This window comes from Grampus griseus, assembly GCF_964374135.1.
Source record: "Grampus griseus genome assembly, chromosome: X".
NCBI classification, from domain to species: domain Eukaryota; kingdom Metazoa; phylum Chordata; class Mammalia; order Artiodactyla; family Delphinidae; genus Grampus; species Grampus griseus.
In genome coordinates, this window is record NC_138999.1 from 107,057,836 (window position 1) to 107,080,255 (window position 22,420).

Here is a 22,420-nt window from a genome sequence, read left to right on the forward strand (position 1 = left end):
AAGAGTCTCCATTTAGATTGAGGTAGGCGTCCCTGAGGCAGCGGCTACTAATCTGAGGCATGAAAGAGTAGTAGTTAGCATTCCAGGCACCGAGTAAAGAAACTATGGTATTCGACATGAGAAATATGCAATGTCAAGGTACACAAGGACAGCCTGTGCATCTGGAGTGTAGTGAACATAAGTAGTGTCCTGGGGGTTGCGGGTGGCGGAGAGTGACATAAGATGAGGAAGGAGAGGCAGGAAGAAGCCAAATCATAGAAGGGTTTAGGGGCCTTGATAAGGATTTTGGATTTTGCCCTAAGGACAATGGGAGGATGTGTTATGATCTGATTTACAGTTCAATGGCTCTTTACCTGCTCAAATTCTGATACTTGCCAACTCTCAAATAGTAACCCCTTTTCTATCCTTATTCCTCCTGACCTCTCTCTGGTCCAGAGACTCCTGGGAGTTCCTTAGAGACTTAAGGTGTCTGTGTAGTCAACGTTATTTTCACAATAATACCAAGATAATATTTGCCTTTCACTCACATTCTCTTACAAATGTACATCAGTTAATTGAATGCAAAAACAAATATGAGAATTTAGCTGTTCTATTAAGCCAGGTATTAAAGATAACAATATAACTTCTCAATAATTGGGAAAATATAGTACTTTTTCATGAAACTCTTATTTATTTTAACATGTATTAAGTTTATTACTGTTATATTAAGTACATCAGTACATAAATATTTAATTTCTTTCTGCTTTAACTTCTGATAAATAAATATCAATAGAGATAACCCACAAAGACAACAGCACTTTGGGGTCTTCAAAAAATTTTTAGAGTATAAAGCGGTCCAGAGACCAGTGCCAACCACTGATCTTCTTCTTTTCTTAAAACTGCTTTTGGTTTCCCTCCTATCAGTATCTTTTTCTGTTCCTAAAGGCTCAGTCTTAGATGTACAATAAGAAATTGACTTTTACATTGCAATCCAGAATGATTACTTACAACTACTCTATGATGCATTTTGAAATGATCTATTCTATTCCAACCAAATCAATTGCTTTCTTAACCCAGTAAAAAGTTTGGGTGATCTCACCCCATTTCCAGGTTGCAATAATTACTTCTAGTTTGATAACTTTGAGACCATATTCCCTGGCCCAGCATTCCTCCCAGGTGCCACCTCTAACAGCTGGCTAGACATTTCCTCCTTAATATTTCACAATTACCTCAAACTCAACTTGTTTAAAACTGAACTGATCTCCCAAATATTTTTAAATAGGAAATATGGGAGATTACAAAAGCATGTAATCTGAGATTTATATGAATTGACTAAAAATAAATTATTTACAAATAGATGCATGGAGAAGGGACTAGGAAAAGGAAATCACAGTATTAATAGTGATTCATGGGACTGTTAGTGATTTTAATTTTCCTTTTTCTATATTTAATTTTCCATAATAAGTATGTACTAATTCATAATCAGAAAGTTACAATTAAAAAATTAAAACAGAACTAATCTTCCTTACATATCCTATACGTCTTCATGCCTTTCATTTAAAGGTATGATTTTATTTATCTCAAAATTTGCTTTAAACACATTTTTTCAGTCATGATCATTTTAATAATGCAGACTCCTCCAAGACCACTTTATTTTATTACCAAAGGAATTCCAGTTGCAGGATGGGTATAGGTAGGAGTCACATACCACCACAAAGTAGGTTCATCAATTTTCTAGGACACCTACTACATTGGTTGAAGCTCTAGATGCTATAGGCTACTGCGTTCTCTCTTTTTTTTTTAACATCTTTATTGGAGTATAATTGCTTAGTTCTTAGTCCATGTCGTGGGAATGTCTAAGAGGTAATATTGTGATTGAAAGAGATTCTATGTATCTAATAAATTAGGCTTTTTGGATATGGTGTCAATTATCTACTGCTGCATAACAAATTACCCCAAAACTTCATAGCTTAAAACAACATTTTACCATTTCTCACGATTTTGTGGGTGAGATGGGAATTCTTTTCTGCCAGTCTTGTCTGGGCTCACTCAAGTAGCTGCATTCAGTTGGCAGGTCACATGGCCTTATGTGTCTGGTGACTTAGCTGGGTTGGCACGAACAACTGAGGTGTCAACCTCTCTCCGTGTGGTGTCTCCATGAGATGCCATATCCTCTGTATCAGTTAACTATTGTTGCATAACAAATGACCCTAAAACTTAGTGGCTTAAAACGACAGCAATTTATCATTTCTCATGATTCTGTAGGTAACTACACGTTTGCTCTGCTGATTTTTCCTTGACACATTCATGTGGTTTCATTCAGCAGGAGGGTTGGCTGGGCTCAAAGGTACAAGGTGGCAATAGGTACTGGGTGCTGTCTGCATGCCTTAGTTGTCAGTTCTTCTCCACATGGTCTCTTTTTCTAGAGTTGGCTACACCAGCTGCCTCAAATGCTGGTGCCAGGGCAGCGTCCCAGGATGGCAAATGTAGAAGCTACAAGGCCTGGAAAGGCCTAGGCTCTAGAACACACACAGTGTTGCTTCTGCTGGGTTCTATTATTCAAAGAAAATCACAGGACTGGAGAAATAGACTGTTCATCTCTTGATATGAGGAGCTGCAAAATAATGTGGCCATGCTTTTCTTTGTACCATAGGCACAATTTCAGACATGAATTATTATAAATTCGATGTTCTACTGGATTCTGATATAGTTAAAATTCCAGTGCAGGTGATATAATTTTTTCCTTTTTTCCCTTTTTTATTTAGAAGCATTTCTGTCCCATTCTCATTTTTTTCCTTTTTTGTTAATAAGAAATCCATGAATGCATTCTTGTTGCAAAATGTTTAAGGCATACAATAATAGCAGACTCTTATACAGTAAGCTCATACTATGACCAGGCTTCATTTTAAGTGCTTTATATAACATTGCCTCCATTAAACCTCACAAGTCTTTGAGGTAAGCAATAATATCACCACCATCGTGTAGACAAAGAAGCTGAGGCACAGAGAGCTTAACTTAGAGGTCTAACTTGCCAAGGTCACATAGCTAGTAAGTAGCAGGCCACTAAATTCTGTGACCACAGAGCCTATGTACTTAACTACTCTGCTATAACTCTCCTTAATCTTGCCGCTACTTTCACCCTGTTGACAATTTGATATGCATTTCTTTAGTACTAGTTCTACACATTTATGTATATGAATATGTTCAGATGCATTTTCCTTACCTAAATTGGATCACATTATATGCTGGATTCTGAAACTTGCCTTTTCTACTTAAAAATCAGTCAAGGTGATATATCAGTATCTACAGATCTATCTCCTTTTTTAAACAGCTGCATAGTATTCCATTTTGTGGATGTACTATAATTTATTTAACCATTTTCTATTGATGGACATGCAGGTAGTTTCCAATTACTTCCTTTTACAAATAATGCTATAATAAACATTCTGGAATTCGTTCTTTTTTTATTCATTAGAAATCTTTGCGTACTTGTATGAGAATTTCCTTAGAATAGATTCCAAGAGTGGCTGTGATGAGTTAAAGACCAAGCTCTATACTGCCAAATTTCCCTTCAAAAAAGCAAAAGTGTGTGAAAGTGTGCATTTCCCCTATACTCAACAACATTGTACAGCATCAAACATTTTAAATTTGGTGGACAAAAGTATCTTATTGCTTTGTTGTTGTTCGTTTTGTTTTTTCTCATTGACATTTTACTACGAATTTGCTTGATTACTACATATTTGCTGAACTTTTTTCATATGATTATTGCCTTTTTACATTTCTTTTGTGAAGTACCTGTGTCATTGTCTCATTTATCTAATAAATTATCTTCCTTTTCCTCATGGGTTTGTTGGAATTCTGTTATATTCTAGGCATTACTCTTTTGTATATGTTGTCGGTATCTTCTCTCAGCCTATCATTTGGTGTTGTCAAATCTGTCAGTCTTTTCTTTCATGGAGTCTGGGTTTTGTATTTTGCTTAAGAATATTTTACCACCCACATATTTTTAGAATATCCATTCTTTTCTTCTACTATTTTCAATATGTTTTAAAACCATGACTCTAATGTTTATTTTTGTTAGTGGCTTCTATTTAGGGTACAGCCTTTTTTTTTTTTTTTTTTGTCCATTTGATTGGCCACTTGTCCCAAAACCTTTAATGACAGGTCCGTCCTTTTCTCAGTAATCTGAAGTTTATTATAAACCAAATGAGCATACCTTTATACATTTTTAAAAATTTATTTATTTTATTTATTTATTTCTGGCTGCATTGGGTCTTCATTGCTGCGCGCGGGCTTTCTCTAGTTGTGGGGAGCGGGGGCTACTCTTCATTGCAGTGCGCGGGCTTCTCATTGCGGTGGCTTCTCTTGTTGCGGAGCATGGGTTCTAGGTGCACGGGCTTCAGTAGTTGCAGCATGTGGGCTCAGTAGCTGTGGCATATGGGCTCTAGAGCAGAGGCTCAGTAGTTGTGGCGTGCAGGCTTAGCTGTTCCGTGGCATGTGGGATCGTCCCAGACTAGGGCTCGAACCCGTGTCCCCTGCATTGGCAAGTGGATTCTTAACCACTGTGCCACCAGGGAAGCCCTACATCTTTTAAAAAAATTCTCAGTTATGCTCCATGGATTTGACTGACTTTCCTGAACGAATACCATCCTATATTAACATTGTTTTATAGTGTATTTTGACATCTCTCCAGGAAGGCATTCCGCTTCCTCTCTCATCCTTCTTTTTTAAACTTTTTTTGTGGTTAAAAAAAGAAGAGTATTTGTGCACGTTTTTCCCCTATATGAACTTTCAAGATCTTTCTACTACACAGAATTTTTTATAATGACCCCACATGTCTATCAGGAATGCTCTGGAAACTTGATTATGAATTTGGATTATTGTTACATGACAGTATTTGATAATGTATTTCCCAGAAGAAAATTATCTGTAACACCAAGGAATAAACTTTCATCAGAAAAGAGAGTCCATGTGAGAAATTCACAGAGAAATTCGGTTGGGAGCCCCATGAGGCAGATAAAGAGGATCAAATTATTATCTTGAGTGAAGGGCCCAAGAGCTAGGACACATAAGCTAAGCTTCTTGCTCTCATTGTCCTACTTACTCAACCATACCTAATACATGTTTCAAATAAACAACTTTGGAATGGAGCTACTCACTGGACAACTTGCACTTTCACCAGGGATTGCTCTTGGTATCCACCTGTCTCCCAGGAGCCACAAACTACTTGGACCTGTCCGTCTACCTATAGTAGACACCCTCCTTTACCAAACATCAAATAAACCAAACACTAAGCAGCCAGCAGTTTGTTACTCTTTCCCCCTTTTCTTTTGTTTGTCTAATCTGAAGGAAAGGAGGAAGAAAGAAGGATGAGTAAAGCCACGTAGAGACATACAACACTCTCATCATGGCAGAATCTTCTAGAAAGATGGGGGGAGCTACTAGTTATATCATTATGCAGAGTTGTTGTTGTTTTGACTATTTACTTTATGCTTCTTTTTGATATACCTGGTAGTACTATATGCCATTAACAAACTATTGGTTAGTAAGTATATTCAACTCATATTTTTAAACTTAGAATCTCCTCAAAGCAGGAGTAGCCTATTTAAGTATAGCCTCTAAAATTGTCCCACTAGCAAAGCAAATGTAATCTATCAAGTGTTAGTTTACAATATGCTTGTTTTCTAAGTAAGGTAAAGATGTTGCACATTGCACCTTCACAGGAAGACTGCCAAAATTATTAATATAATTTCTTTGGAGGAAAGGAGGAGAAATTGTTTCCCTGATGTCTGCGTAAAATTTAAATGGAAATGAATGTGATTTGAGTGTTAGTATTCAGGACTGCTAGTTCTCTGTTAATTTACATTTATATTCTTAATGTCCAGGTTGAGCCTAGGGAAATTTAAAACTCAATTTCATTAATGCTATAACTTCCATAGGAATCTCAATATGCACAGAAGTTCCTAGATCGTGGAGTTATTGGATGAGAATATAGCAGCTAAGCATAACTGCTGAGTGGTTATGGTAGTTAAATATGTACTGTGAATTTTGATTTTCGAAATTCCTCTGGGCCTAAACCCAGTGTCCAAAAAATTTTAAAATATGACGCTAATATAGTAATGAATTTTAACATCTTTTAAATGGAAACATTACATTTCTGAACTATTGCCCATCTCATTAATTATGATTTAAAGTAGATCATGTTTCACATTTGCAACTATTACATTGACATACGTAATGTTTGCAATTACTGTATAACTTGAGGTTTGTAAGTTCAGCTCACTAGAGTTAGGGATTTTTTCATTTAGTTGCTTTTATCACAAATATGATCACTACTCCCAGTTGGCAAAGGTACTATGAATAGGAATATTGGGTCCAAACAATAATGTTTTCCCCTGTGTCTCAAATAGATATACCTTTATTTTTCTTCTTTATAAGCTATGTATAGATATACTTTAAAAATATAATATTTAAAGATTATGCTTATGAAGTAAGCTTTTGGGGAAGAAAATCCCTGAACATCCCAGAAATCCTCAACAGAAGCAACACTTTAAACTTATTCTTAATTCTCACTTTGGTTGTTTTGATAATACTACTCATTAGATTACCCTGAATTGTGTTTTAGAATTATACCCACCCCAGAGAAGTTCTACAGCTCTAAGACTTCAGACTTTTAAGCCTCTTGCAACTCTAGGCCATGAGAACCTTGGCTTCAAGACTCATTTATCTTACTGCCTTCTTTCATAACCTGAAGCTGAAGTCCTTTTTATAAGTTTCAATTAACTTGCAATGGTAGTAAGGTGAGAATAAGGGAGAGAAAAAGGAGGAGGGAAGAGGAAGGGAAGGAGGGGGAAAGGGAGGGAAATACTATACTATTACACAGTGGTTATCAACTGCTCTGTCTCTAATCACACTCATGGCTATACTGAAGGCTACAGCAATGATTCTTTACCAAGGAAACAACCTCCCCTAGCAGGTAATATCATAAGGTGGGGCAGAAAGGGAGGAAAAGAAGAGGGCATATGTGTCAGGTTTGAAAAGTTTTGCAAGTGCTATGGAAAGTAAAAAAAAATTTTATGGATAATTTTTTTTCATAGAGAAAGAATTGTCTACTTTCCTCTTATCAGAAAAATGAAACAACAGACCTAATGGCTTTCTGCTCTTTGTTTCTGAAGCTGGAGCCAGGGGTAAATTTATTTAGACAAATATGTCCTTTAACAACTTCCTAGAAATAAGACGAACACAAATTTATTTGATATAATGCATTATGGTCTTCTCAATGTTTCTATTCTGCGAGATATTTTAAGTACAATTGAAATGAATTATTTTGAAAGAAGACTTTAACTTCATGGTAACATAGTTTAATATACCGCTTCCATTAATAATTTTGAAAATTTGATATTTTAACGGGGAATAAATGCATGATATGCATTCAGCTAGGAGTGTAAGAACCTAATTTTTTTATTGTTATCAATATTGCAAATGAAATATGGTTACATGTAAATATACATTAAAGGTTCACTCATCCAGCATGGTTAAGTGGGGCATAAGCCCTTCCAGGTACACATATTCAGGGTATACTGAGGGTCTTGCCTGCCACTGTTCATTAGAGATTGTGTGTGGTGTAAGGCCTAAAATAAAGGCCGCGAATTATGTGCTGCTTTGGCATCTCGTGAAACCAGGAGCGCCTCAAATAGCCCAACCATATTTTTCCTCCCCACTCTGCTCCCATGGAGGAGGTCCCCTTGTCTAACAACCGTCCTTATCCAGGAGAGCAGGCACAGTTCCTGCTTATCCCTGAGTAGTGAGCTTCAGTTCTTTGTCAATCTATGGAATTATTCAAACAAACCAATCACATCCTCCAAGGGCACCAGGGGTCACCCCTCCCTCCTGATAATATAAAGCCTGCTTCCTGCAGCCCCTGGTTCTTCACTTGGTTCCTGAGTACAACCCCATCCCCACTCTGTATGATGTTGCATAGCATGTGGTGTCTCCTGCCCCAGACTGTGAGTATATGTGATTAATAAACTGCTTCTAATCTCATCTGTCCTGTGTTGGGTGTAATGTGTTCAGCCTTCTCCATAACCCTAGGGTGGGAATACCTCCCTCACCAGTAGGGTGAAGAGGATGAAATCCAAACATAGTGAGGCCTTGTAGAATACGTTTTATTACCAGACTAAACAATAATAAAATCTCCAGTAATTTTTCAATTTGGGGTAGGAAATGGAGGGTGCTGGGACACAAGTGGAATTTGCATTTTTTCCAGTTGACTATCATGATTTTGTAAGCATTAAGGAATACAGTGATTTATCAGGCGGTTCCATAGCTGTGTCAAATAAGATAAGCTGGTTTTCTGGACCATGGTATAAACCAGCATTTCCTCAATTTCCTGGATAAGATTCACTAGAAGGAATTATTGACAAAACAGATAACCAAGCCCCTCCTCCTGAAGATCCTCATTCACTGGGTGTGGGGTCTAGAAGCTGCCCACATTTCCTTGTCATGTGATCTATCACTGATGGAGGTTCACAACATGGATTCTTATCATCAGGGAAATCTGGGAAACACTGTTAAACTGTAGTAGTGATAGGCTCAGAAAAGTGGAGAAAGTGAATTTTCTGGGCCAGCAGAAGTGTCTCTCTGATGTTTCACCTTCTTTTAAAGAGCTCACCTGATTATGCCAAGCCCATTTGCTTTTGATTAACTCACAGTCAACTGATTAGTAACCTAATCAGAGAAGTGATATCTCATCATATTCATAGATTTGATCATATTTAAGAGGAGGAACTTATGTAAGGCCTGTACACCAGAGGGGAGGAATCTCTGGGCCCATCTTAGAATGCTGCCTACCACAAATGTGATTCATAATTAGAAGGCAATGATGGAAATAAAGAATAAGAATTGTGTTATGACCCAGTTCATCAAAATGAGCACCCATATGAAAATCCAAGAATCTTAGTGTAGAAATGTGGTGCAGATATTTTATTAGGTTAAAGGAAAAAGAGGGAGAATTTATATGATTTCTAAAAGCATATATACACTACCCAAATAGACAGAGACTATGGTAGATATCTGTTTTAAAATACCCCAGTTCTTACATAGGCAAGACATCATAGGGATTAGAGTTTCACCTATATACATATTTTAGAGTTATTTATGCTAAAAGTAAAAACACTTATATATTCCTGTCTTAATTGTTGTTGACGATTTAATTCCTCACAAGGAAAGAAGGAGAAAGCACCAATGGGAAACATTTCTTTGGACTTTATATTTACTAACAATGCAAAACTAATTGAGGAAATGATAGCAATAGATGCATTCAGAGAGAATGACCTCTTTTAAACTGAATAAACAAGGGAAAAAAAAACCATAGACAGTTAACATACCATAGGCCTTAAGGAAAGTAACATTCAAAAAGTTAAGACAAATAAAGTTAAGATCTAATGACTATATATTCTAAAAGCAAAGAACTATAGGAGGATCTAAGAGGTAGAAGGGAAATGAGTCAAGAAAGAGTCCTTAGAGGAAAGAACTCCTGGGCTGAAACTTGAAGGACCAGAGAGAACAGACAGGTTCAGAATCAGGGAAATGGTGGTGAATGGAGTGAGATGAGAAGAAAGGGATTCTGTTTCCAAAAGAAAGGGTATAAAGTAAAAACAGAAGAGGGACTTCCCTGGTGGTGCAGTGGTTGAGAATCTGCCTGCCAATGCAGGGGACACAGGTTTGAGCCCTAGTCCAGGAAGATCCCCACATGCCGCATAGCAACTAAGCCCGTGTGCCACAACTACTGAACCTATGCTCTAGAGCCCCCGAGCCACAACTACTGAAGCCCGCACACCTAGAGCCCGTGCTCCACAAGAAGAGAAGCCACCGCAATGAGAAGCCTGCGCACCACAGCGAAGAGTAGCCCCCGCTCGCCACAACTAGAGAAAGCTCACGCACAGCAACGAAGACCCAATGCAGCCAAAAATAAAATTAATTAATTAATTATTTTTTAAAAAGTAAAAACAGAAGAGATCCTAGGACAGAATGGGAGGAACATCAACAGGTAGGAGATGGTCAGAGGAGTATAAGAGATAAAAGGATAACCTAGAGAAAAATAGTGTCATAAGAGCCAAAGTAAGAGATCATTTAAGAACGACGTACAGCCTTTGACTGGTATGTCTAAAAAAAAATGTATCAACTGGATTTGTCAACAAGCAGACATTGAAGACCTTGGTGAGAACCCCTTACTTGCAAATCCTGATTGTTGCCTAGGGTAGTTTAGCAAAAGGAGGCAAGGAAGCATAAATGAAGACAATGAATGAATATACTCTAGATATCAGGAGAGTCAGTAGCAGGTGGCAACAGACTCCAAACTCAGTCCTACAAATTTTTGTTTGTTTCATCCTAACTTCCAGATATAACTGTCTTCTATCCCAGAAAAAGCATCTGCAAGCTGATTGAGCGTCTAAAAACTAAACCGTGGAAAACTGACCAGGAAATCTGTGGATTATAGTAATGGAGTACGTTAGAGAATGGTAAAGCCATCCTCAAGAACAAGATATGTTAGCAGGAAGGTGAAGTAAAGTTTTGAAAGCAGTAAAGGAGAGCTAGCTAATACTTATTCCTAGGAACACCCTGTCCTCTCCCCTCACCCAAAACATAAGGATGAGTAGCTTTTCCTCCAGAGGACTTCTTAGAGGAAACTTCCTTGTCTTTGGGAGAGAACAAACAACAGGAACAAAGGAGAAGAGGTAGGTTGTTTATCATGAAACAGATTGGCATAGTGGAAAGCATTGTAAGGGAGGAAGATGTTGGAAGGTTGGAGAGGGGAACCCTATCCCCATTGGAAGAATGGGAGGAAGGAGAAAGTTCAAGGCAATAGAGGGTTGAGAGTTTGAGAAAGCATATGTGATGAGAAGATTGGAGACAAGCAGATGGCTTCAGGTTTCTGAATAGAACTTTGGTCTCAGGGGAGAAAAGATAGGCTATCCTTAATTTTTGAATGCTTGACTTTCAAGCCTTCTCCTCACCTCGTCTTGACTCAGATCCACACAGTGAAAAAAAACCTCATGTTTATGGCATCCTAGGGACTGTAATTGATGCCAGTATGAGGATAAAACTGTAAGGTAGGCACAAAGCCAATATAATCAACAGTTAAAAGAAAGTGTGCTGGGCTGATACATGAGGTGGAAAACCTTTTTTTTTTTTTTTTGCGGTACACGAGCCTCTCACTGTTCTGGCCTCTCCCGTTGCGGAGCACACACTCCAGACGCACAGGCTAAGTGGCCATGGCTCACGGGCCTAGCTGCTCCACGGCATGTGGGATCCTCCCAGACCAGGGCACGAACCCGTGTCCCCTGCATCGGCAGGCGGACTCTCAACCACTGCGCCACCAGGGAAGCCCCGGAAAACCTTTTAACTGCATGGATGCATGGTCAGATACAACAAATTCAAATGCCTCTGAATCAAGCAAGAATTTTGGCAAAGACATTCTCTTTTCAGATTGCTTAAGAACATGCATAGTGAAATATCAGAGGAAGATGTTTTTTTCTCATGAGATCTGCTTCAGGAAAAAAAATAGATAATAACTTCAGAATTGAGGGAAAGCTGCAGATATAAAACAGGGAACTCCTTTCTCTCTTAAAACTTACAAGGTTCATCTTGTGATCTTTGGCCCAGAATAAATGGGGAAGTAAATTAAGAGTTGCATGTTCTTTCTATGAAAACATTCCATACGAAGAGTGGTTAACATAATCTGCAGTGATTAGCCAAAGGAAGAGAAAAAAACATAATTGCTACCTTAAAATACTGTCATATGGAGAACAGATTACGTCTAATTTTGTCTTCTTCAGAAAGCCAACTAGGCCTAATAAATGGAAGTACAGACAGTCTGCTAAAACAACAAAATCTAAAATTACTGTACAATAATGGAATGGACTACTTTTCATGCTGCTCGTCACTGGCAGTGTTAAGCAGAGACTGGATATCTACCTACCAGGCATAATGTAGAGGGAAACTCTGCACTGCTCATAAGCTGTGCTCAGGAACTCTCACAATCTCTTCCAACTCCTAGATTCTATGGTATCAAAACGATTTGTGAATTTGAGCAGCATGAGGGGGTGAGCCAAAGAGTGCTTTGGCATTCTGCAAACATTCATACATGTATTATTATTATTTTTCTTATTATTATTATCTTACTTCTTCTGGTATCATGTAGTAATAGAGATACCCCCATTTTTAAAACAGCAATGGATAGCAAACAGTGCTTTCAGTTAAAGCCTTTGGCTCTTTTATGTTTTAATGTTGTCCTCTGATTGTAATGTTGCACTACTGTTACCTCCTCAGTGGGCCATAATCTTTGGTTTCCGTTTCAGTAGAAACAACAGATTTGTTATGAGTTGTTCATCTTCTCTGCCCAAATCCTCTTTGTGTCTTCCATATATTTATGAAACTGATGGGGTTACTGGTCCAGTCTGTGACTTTGTAACAAAGTAAAACAAACAGCTTTATCTACAAGGCTAACAAAATGTTGTCATTTTTAATCCCATTCTTCAGCCCACTAAACTGCAAACTTTAGTTAACTTGCTGAGTGTATTCTGCATTAGATTCATGACATACATGTGTCTTACTAATTGAATCTGGTTATTACTTTGCAGTCATCGAAAACTTTGTATGATCATTGGCATTTTCAACAGAAAAGTAGAATACTAAAATATTATAATAACATGGAAAGATAGTCTATGTGGAAGCAGTATAATATGGTGGTTAAATGTATAGGCTCTGTAGGCAGACAGACCTAACTTAGGGTTAAATCCCAACTTCATTACTTACTAGCTTTGTGATCTTTACAAATTACTTAACTGCTCTGTGCCTCAGTGTCCTCACCAATAAAATGGAATAATGAAAGAAACTGTTTCAAATTTTGTCATGAGCAGTGAATGAGATAATACATGTGAAGCCAAAAATTTAACTATTGTTATTACTACTCTGATTTCATAACTATGTGAGACTGAGAATGTTGTAAACTATATAATCGCATGAAAAATTTAATTCAGTTTGAAAATAAACATAGGAATAGTCTTTAATAAGTATATTTTATGATATATTCATCTATCCTTTCCATATATAATGACTCATTCTGTTCTCCCAAAGAAAGCAATGAATAAATATAAAATGTGCAATAGCACATTTTAGTTTAGGTGTAGCTAAAACTGTCCTGGAGGTAATAAAATATAATATAAAATATCATCTGTTGCATTATGTAAATCAGAAGAGCTTATTAAAACTAATGAACTGAGTTTGTGAAACAAAGCTTACATATTAAAAAAATATGTGGTTGTTGAATGCCTAGTTGAAAAGCCATGCACAATAATAATAGCATTTTCCTACTAAAGGAGAAAAAAACAAACTTTGATTTGCTGTTAGATACCCAAGCTTGATTTTTTTGATTAACATAAACTTTCATAACACAGTGAAAATAAAGATTTGTATGATTTCTCACTCTCCTTGTATTGCCAAAGGAAATGTAGTTCTGCAAACCACAAATGAACTGTGTTAACAATTATGAACCATTTGATAGTAGAACAACATTATTGTTGAGAAACCTAATTTGGACAAGGTGTAAATTGGGTGATGTCCAACCAGGTCACATTGAAGCTGTGTGATTTAGTTCAATGTTATTAGTGTTACTTCTCTCTTACACCCAATCTTTAAAATTTTAAAAGAAAGCAAACACAATGGCGTATGTATTATTACATGCAGAATCTGCAGTGAGATGACACAGAATGAAACAATTTTTATCACATTTTAAAAAATCATACACATTATTTTTCTCAGTTTTCGTATTAGTGAGGTAGGAAAGAAATAGACCTAAAAATATTTCATCTTTTCCTTTTTAATGATTACATGATAGGAAATGATAGAGCTTAGAAAATGGAAAACATCTAAACTGGAGCAGAAATCATGTGAATTTTGAAAACCTAAGTGCAATTAAGAAACGTATGTATATATTAGAATTCTTTCCCGAGCTTGTGTACTTTTATTTTTTAATTATTTTTTAAAGTAAATGTATGTATTTATTTATTTAATTTTTGGCTGCATTGGGTCCTCGTTGCTGCATGTGAGCTTTCTTTTAGTTGTGGCGAGTGGGGGCTACTTTTCATTGCGGTGCGTGGGCTTCTCATTGCGGTGGCTTCTCTTGTTGCGGAGCCCGGGCTCTAGGCCCACGGGTTTCAGTAGTTGTGGCTCGCGGGCTCTAGAGCACAGGCTCAGTAGTTGTGGCGCACGGGCTTAATTGCTCCACGGCATGTGGGATCTTCCCAGACCAGGGATTGAACCTGTGTCCCCTGCATTGGCAGGTGGGTTCTTAACCATTGCGCCACCAGGGAAGCCCGCTTGTGTACTTTAAAATTTTATCAGCTGCTGAGGTCCGCAGACCTTATAGGTTTTCTATATACAGGACTGACTTTTCCATTAGGCAGAGTTCCTAGAACCCATAGCACTTTTAGGGGTCCACAAAAATGTTTTCATTTTAATTTCTTTTAACATCAGAAGAAAAAATGAACACAATAATAATACACATATATTAATGATAACAGTGAATATATGAATATTTATGTTTATATCACTGCAGTCAAAATATAATTTTAAATTTCTTTTTGGAGGAAAGGACCACATAAACAAAAGTGTCTATGGCCCACAGAAATCATATGTGGCCCCGTATGTACTTCAGAAGGGAATGGTAGGTTGAACAGTGGCCCCCCCCCAAAAGATATCAATGTCTTAATCCCTGGAACCTGTGAATGTTGCCTTATATGGAAAAAAAGGACTTTGGAGGTGTGGTTAAATTAAGAATCTTGAGATGAGAAGACTACCTTGGATTATCTGGGTAGACCTTAAATGTAATCACATGTGTCCTCATAAGAGGGAGGCAGAGGAAAGTTTGACACACAGAAGAGAAGAAGGCAGTATGACCACGGAGGGAGAGATTGGAGTGATGTGGCCACAAACCAAGGAATGTGGACAGCTACCAGAAGCTGGAAGAAGCAAGGAATGGATTCTCCCCTAGAGCCTCTGGAGGGGGCATGGATGGATCTGCCAGTACCTTCATTTAGGCCCAGCGAAACGGTCTTCACAATTCTAGCCTTCCAAATTGTAACAGAACAAATGTCTGCTGTTCTAAGTTACCTAGTTTGTAGTAATTTGTTATAGCAGCCATAGGAAACTAATACAAAGTGTACTCAACTTTAATTTGAATTTGTTTATTCCTTAAATACATTTTCCCATTTGTACTGAAAAAGAAAAATAAATTGTATGAAAAATAATAAACACTGATGAAAAAATTATCCATTCAGAATATTTAAATAAAGCAAAAATTGTCAGTATGTTTGAAACTAAAATGAATTATGGTTAAATGAGTTAGTAGCACTTGTGTTTTGCTAATGCTAATTAACCAATGATAAAATTTTGTCTAAAATTAACAGAAACTAAAAAATATGCTTTATACAACATCAATTATACTTGCAACATATAGACAAAGACACTTTTTAAAAAGACAAGTTGATTAACCACAGAAACCACTCATAATCATGAACACTAAATCTTTACCTCATTACCCCTTTCCCTGCTGGAAAAAAATGTATTTCTTTTCATCACAAGAGGAATGGAAGGGTACAAATTTTCTGAGCTGCTGAACCTTGTGATTGAAATTAAGCTTTATGACACTGCTTACAGAAATAAGAAGGGCAAATGTCAATGCATTTTCAAAAGCAAAAGGCAAGAAATGGATTGTTAAATGGACAGAGTTAAGTGTTCTCCCGAAAAAGGCATCTACTGAATGTGATATGTCAAAGAAGTAGTCTTAATGTGTTGATACAGATTTGTTACTGTAAGCTCTGCATTCAACAATATCCTTGCTTTAAAACTTAATATCTTTGGGCTTCCCTGGTAGCGCAGTGGTTAAGAATCCGCCTGCCAACACAGGGGACACGGGTTCGAGCCCTGGTCTGGGAAGATCCCACATGCCGTGGAGCAACTAAACCCATGCGCCACAACTACTGAAGCCCGTGTGCCTACAGCGCATGCTCTGCAACAAGAGAGGCCACTGCAATGAGAAGCCTACGCGCCGCAATAAAGAGTAGCCCCTGTTCACCACAACTAGAGAAAGCCCACACGCAGCAACGCAGACCCAACGCAGCCAAAAATAAATTAATTAATTAATTAATTTAAAAAACATTTAATATCTTTGAATCTCAATGGTTTTCAGTGAGATTGATCCATTTAAATGCTGAATGACTTGGAAAATACCTGTCCCTTTGCTCTTCTTTAAAGAGATGTGTATTCTAGAGTTTAACAAGAAGTGGGGAGGTAGTGCCCTTATTTTTCTAACATAATCCAGTCAATTTCCTTTCCAAATTTACAGAACCCAATAAACCATATTGATTTGAACATTCTCCAAAGCTCCTCATTCAAAAAGTAATTCATCGCAGAAGAATGCTTTCTAATTCACAATACTTCCTTGTGGATTTAAAAAATTAATTTCTTCTTCATGTGAAAACTAAGCATGTCTGCAGAGTGATTTAGATTATTTTACAACTAGGCTATAAGAATATCTTTGCCTAGGGGCTTCCCTGGTGGCGCAGTGGTTGAGAGTCTGCCTGCCAATGCAGGGGACAAGGGTTTGAGCCCTGGTCTGGGAGGATCCCACATGCCACGGAGCAACTGGGCCCATGAGCCACAACTACTGAGCCTGCGCGTCTGGAGCCTGTGCTCCATGGCAGGAGGCCAAGATGGTGAGAGGCCCGTGCACCGCAATGAAGAGTGGCCCCCGCTCGCCACAACTGGAGAGGGCCCTCGCACAGAAACGAAGACCCAACACAGCCAAAAATAAATAAATAAATTTTTTAAAAAAAGAATATCGAGAAGAGTTTGAGGACTTCCGGGAAGATGGCGGAAGAGTAAGACGCGGAGATCACCTTCCTCTCCACAGATACACCAGAAATACATCTACGCGTGGAACAACTCCTACGGAGCACCTACTGAACGCTGGCAGAAGACCTCAGACCTCCCAAAAGGCAAGGAACCCCCCACGTACCTGGTTAGGGCAAAAGAAAAAACTAAACAGAGACAAAAGGATAGGGACGGGTCCTGCACCAGCGGAAGAGAGCTGTGAAGGAGGAAAAGTGTCCACACACTAGGAAGCCCCTTCGCGGGTGGAGACTTCGAGAGGCGGAGTGGGGGAGCTTGGGAGCCGCGGAGGAGAGCACAGCAACAGGGGTGCGGAGGGCAAAGCGGACAGATTCCAGCGCAGAGGATCGGGCCGACCGGCACTCACCAGCCGAGAGGCTTGTCTGCTCGCCCGCCGGGGTGGGCGGGACTGGGAGCTGAGGCTCCGGCTTTTGTCGGAGCGCCTGGAGAGGACTGGGGTTGGCGGCGTGAACACAGCCTACAGGGCGTTGGTGCGCCGCGGCTGGCCGGGAGAGAGTCCGGGGAGGGGTCTGGACCTGCCGAAGAGGCAAGAGACTTTTACGTCCCTCTTTGTTTCCTGGTGCACGAGGAGAGGGGATTAAGAACGCTGCTTGAGAGAGCTCCAGGGACGGGCGCGAGCCGCCGCTAAGAGTGCGGAGCCCAGAGACGGACATGGGACGCTAAGGCCGCTGCTGCCGCCGCCAGGAGGCCTGTGTGCGAACACAGGTCACTAGCCACACGCCCTTCCGGGGAGCCTGTGCAGCCCGCCACTGCCAGGGTCCCGGGATCCAGGGACGGCTCCCCCGGAGAGCGCACGGCGCGCCTCAGGCTGCAGCGTCACGCTGGCCTCTGCCGCTGCAGGCCCGCCCCGCACTCCGTGACCCTCCCTACCCCCCGGCCTGGGTGAGCCAGAGCCTCCGAATCAGTGGCTCCTTTAACCCCGTCCTGTCTGAGCGAAGAACAGACGCCCTCCGGCGACCTACACGCACAGGCGGGGCCAAATCCAAAGCTGAGCCCCTGGGAACTGTGAGAACAAAGAAGAGAAAGGGAAATCTCTCCCAGCAGCCTCAGAAGCAGCGGATTAAAGCTCTACAATCAACTTGATATACCCTGCATCTGTGGAATACCTGAATAGACAACGAATCATCCCAAATTAAGGAGCCCTGTGGATGAAAGGCTCTTGGTGCTGCAGCCAGGACTCAGTGCTGTGCCTCTGAGGTGGGAGAGCCAACTTCAGGACACTGGTCCACAAGAGGCCTCCCAGCTGCACATAATATCAAACAGCAAAAATCTCCGAGAGATCTCCATCTCAACGCCAGCACCAAGCTTCACTCAACGACCAGCAAGCTACAGTGCTGGACATCCTATGCCAAACAACTAGCAAGACAGGAACACAACCCCACCCATTAGCAGAGAGGCTGCCCAAAATCATAATAAGTCTACAGACACCCCAAAACACACCACCAGACGTGGACCTGCCCACCAGAAAGACAAGATCCAGCCTCACACACCAGAACACAGGCACTAGTACCCTCCACCAGGAAGCCTACACAACCCACTGAACCAACCTTAGCCACTGGGGACAGACACAAAAAACAACAGGAACTACGAACCTTCAGCCTGCAAAAAAAAAAAAAGGAGACCCCAAACACAGTAAGATAAGCAAAGTGAAAAGACAGAAAAACACACAGCAGATGAAGGAGCAAGATAAAAACCCACCAGACCTAACAAATGAAGAGGAAATAGGCAGTCTACCTGAAAAAGAATTCAGAATAATGATAGTAAGGTTGATCCGAAATCTTGGAGATAGAATGGACAATAGAATGGACAAATTGCAAGAATCAGTTAACAAGGACCTAGAAGAACTAAAGATGAAACAAGCAACGATGAACAACACAATAAATGAAATTAAAAGTACTCTAGATGGGATCAATAGCAGAATAACTGAGGCAGAAGAACGGATAAGTGACCTGGAAGATAAAATAGTGGAAATAACTACTGCAGAGCAGAATAAAGAAAAAAGAATGAAGAGAACTGAGGACAGTCTCAGAGACCTCTGGGACAACATTAAACGCACCAACATTCGAATTATAGGGGTTCCAGAAGAAGAAGAGAAAAAGAAAGGGACTGAGAAAATATTTGAAGAGATTATAGTTGAAAACTTCCCTAATATGGGAAAGGAAATAGTTAATCAAGTCCAGGAAGCACAGAGAGTCCCATACAGGATAAATCCAAGGAGAAATACGCCAAGACACATATTAATCAAACTGTCAAAAATTAAATACAAAGAAAACATATTAAAAGCAGCAAGGGAAAAACAACAAATAACACACAAGGGAATCCCCATAAGGTTAACAGCTGATCTTTCAGCAGAAACTCTGCAAGCCAGAAGGGAGTGGCAGGACATATTGAAAGTGTTGAAGGAGAAAAACCTGCAACCAAGATTACTCTGCCCAGCAAGGATCTCATTCAGATTTGATGGAGAAATTAAAACCTTTACAGACAAGCAAAAGTTGAGAGAGTTCAGCACCACCAAACCAGCTCTACAACAACTGCTAAAGGAACTTCTCTAGGCAAGAAACACAAAAGAAGGAAAGGACCTACAATAACGAACCCAAAACAATTAAGAAAATGGGAATAGGAACACACATATCGATAATTACCTTAAATGTAAATGGACTAAATGCTCCCACCAAAAGACACAGATTGGCTGAATGGATACAAAAACAAGACCCATATATTTGCTGTCTACAAGAGACCCACTTCAGACCTAGAGACACATACAGACTGAAAGTAAGGGGATGGAAAAAGGTATTTCATGCAAATGGAAACCAAAAGAAAGCTGGAGTAGCAATTCTCACATCAGACAAAATAGACTTTAAAACAAAGACTATTAGAAGAGACAAAGAAGGACACTACATAATGATCAAGGGATTGATCCAAGCAGAAGATATAACAATTGTAAATATTTATGCACCCAACATAGGTGCACCTCAATACATAAGGCAAATACTGACAACCATAAAAGGGGAAATCGACAGTAACACATTCATAGTAGGGGACTTTAACACCCCACTTTCACCAATGGACAGATCATCCAAAATGAAAATAAATAAGGAAACACAAGCTTTAAATGATACATTAAACGAGATGGAGTTAATTGATATTTATAGGACATTCCATCCAAAAACAACAGAATACACATTTTTCTCAAGTGCTCATGGAACATTCTCCAGGATAGATCATATCTTGGGTCACAAATCAAGCCTTGGTAAATTTAAGAAAATTGAAATTGTATCAAGTATCTTTACTGACCACAACGCCATGAGACTAGATATCAATTACAGTAAAAGATCTGTAAAAAATACAAACACATGGAGGCTAAACAATACACTACTTAATAATGAAGTGATCACTGAAGAAATCAAAGAGGAAATCAAAAAATACCTAGAGACAAATGACAATGGAGACACAACGACCCAAAACCTGTGGGATGCAGCAAAAGTAGTTCTAAGGGGGAAGTTTATAGCAATACAAGCCCACCTTAAGAAGGAGGAAACATCTCAAATAAACAACCTAACCTTGCACCTCAAGCAATTAGAGAAAGAAGAACAAAAAAACCCCAAAGCTAGCAGAAGGAAAGAAATCATAAAAATCAGATCAGAAATAAATGAAAAAGAAATGAAGGAAACAATAGCAAAGATCAATAAAACTAAAAGCTGGTTCTTTGAGAAGATAAACAAAATAGATAAACCACTAGCCAGACTCATCAAGAATAAAAGGGAGAAGACTCAAATCAATAGAATTAGAAATGAAAAAGGAGAGGTAACAACTGACACTGCAGAAATAAAAGAGATCATGAGAGATTACTACAAGCAACTCTATGCCAATAAAATGGACAATCTGGAAGAAATGGACAAATTCTTAGAAATGCACAACCTGCCAAGACTGAATCAGGAAGAAATAGAAAATATGAACAGACCAATCACAAGCACTGAAATTGAAACTGTGATTAAAAATCTTCCAACAAAGAAAAGCCCAGGACCAGATGGCTTCACAGGCGAATTCTATCAAACATTTAGAGAAGAGCTAACACCTATCCTTCTCAAACTCTTCCAAAATATAGCAGAGGGAGGAACACTCCCGAACTCCTTCTACGAGGCCACCATCACCTTGATACCAAAACCAGACAAGGATATCACAAAGAAAGAAAACTACAGGCCAATATCACTGATGAACATAGATGCAAAAATCCTCAACAAAATACTAGCAAACAGAATCCAACAGCACATTAAAAGGATCATACACCATGATCAAGTGGGGTTTATTCCAGGAATGCAAGGATTCTTCAATATACGCAAATCTATCAATGTGATAAACCATATTAACAAACTGAAGGAGAAAAACAATATGATCATCTCAATAGATGCAGAGAAAGCTTTTGACAAAATTCAACACCCATTTATGATAAAAACCCTGCAGAAAGTAGGCATAGAGGGAACTTTCCTCAACATAATAAAGGCCATATATGACAAGCCCACAGCCAACATCATCCTCAATGGTGAAAAACTGAAAGCATTTCCACTAAGATCAGGAACAAGACAAGGTTGCCCACTCTCACCACTCTTATTCAACATAGTTTTGGAAGTTTTAGCCACAGCAATCAGAGAAGAAAAGGAAATAAAAGGAATCCAAATCGGAAAAGAAGAAGTAAAGCTGTCACTGTTTGCAGATGACATGATCCTATACATAGAGAACCCTAAAGATGCTACCAGAAAACTACTAGAGCTAATCAATGCATTTGGTAAAGTGGCAGGATACAAAATTAATGCACAGAAATCTCTGGCATTCCTATATACTAATGATGAAAAATCTGAAAGTGAAATCAAGAAAACACTCCCATTTACCATTGCAACAAAAAGAATAAAATATCTAGGAATAAACCTACCTAAGGAGACAAAAGATCTGTATGCAGAAAATTATAAGACACTGATGAAAGAAATTAAAGATGATACAAATAGATGGAGAGATATACCATGTTCTTGGATTGGAAGAATCAACATTGTGAAAATGACTCTACTACCGAAAGCAATCTATAGATTCAATGCAATCCCTATCAAACTACCACTGGCATTTTTCACAGAACTAGAACAAAAAAATTTGCAATTTGTATGGAAACACAAAAGACCCCGAATAGCCAAAGCAATCTTGAGAACGAAAGAAGGAACTGGAGGAATCAGGCTCCCAGACTTCAGACTATACTACAAAGCTACAGTTATCAAGACGGTATGGTACTGGCACAAAAACAGAAAGATAGATCAATGGAACAGGATAGAAAGCCCAGAGATAAACCCACGCACATATGGTCACCTTATCTTTGACAAAGGAGGCAGAAATGTACAGTGGAGAAAGGACAGCCTATTCAATAAGTGGTGCTGGGAAAACTGGACAGCTACATGTAAAAGTATGAAATTAGATCACTCCCTAACAC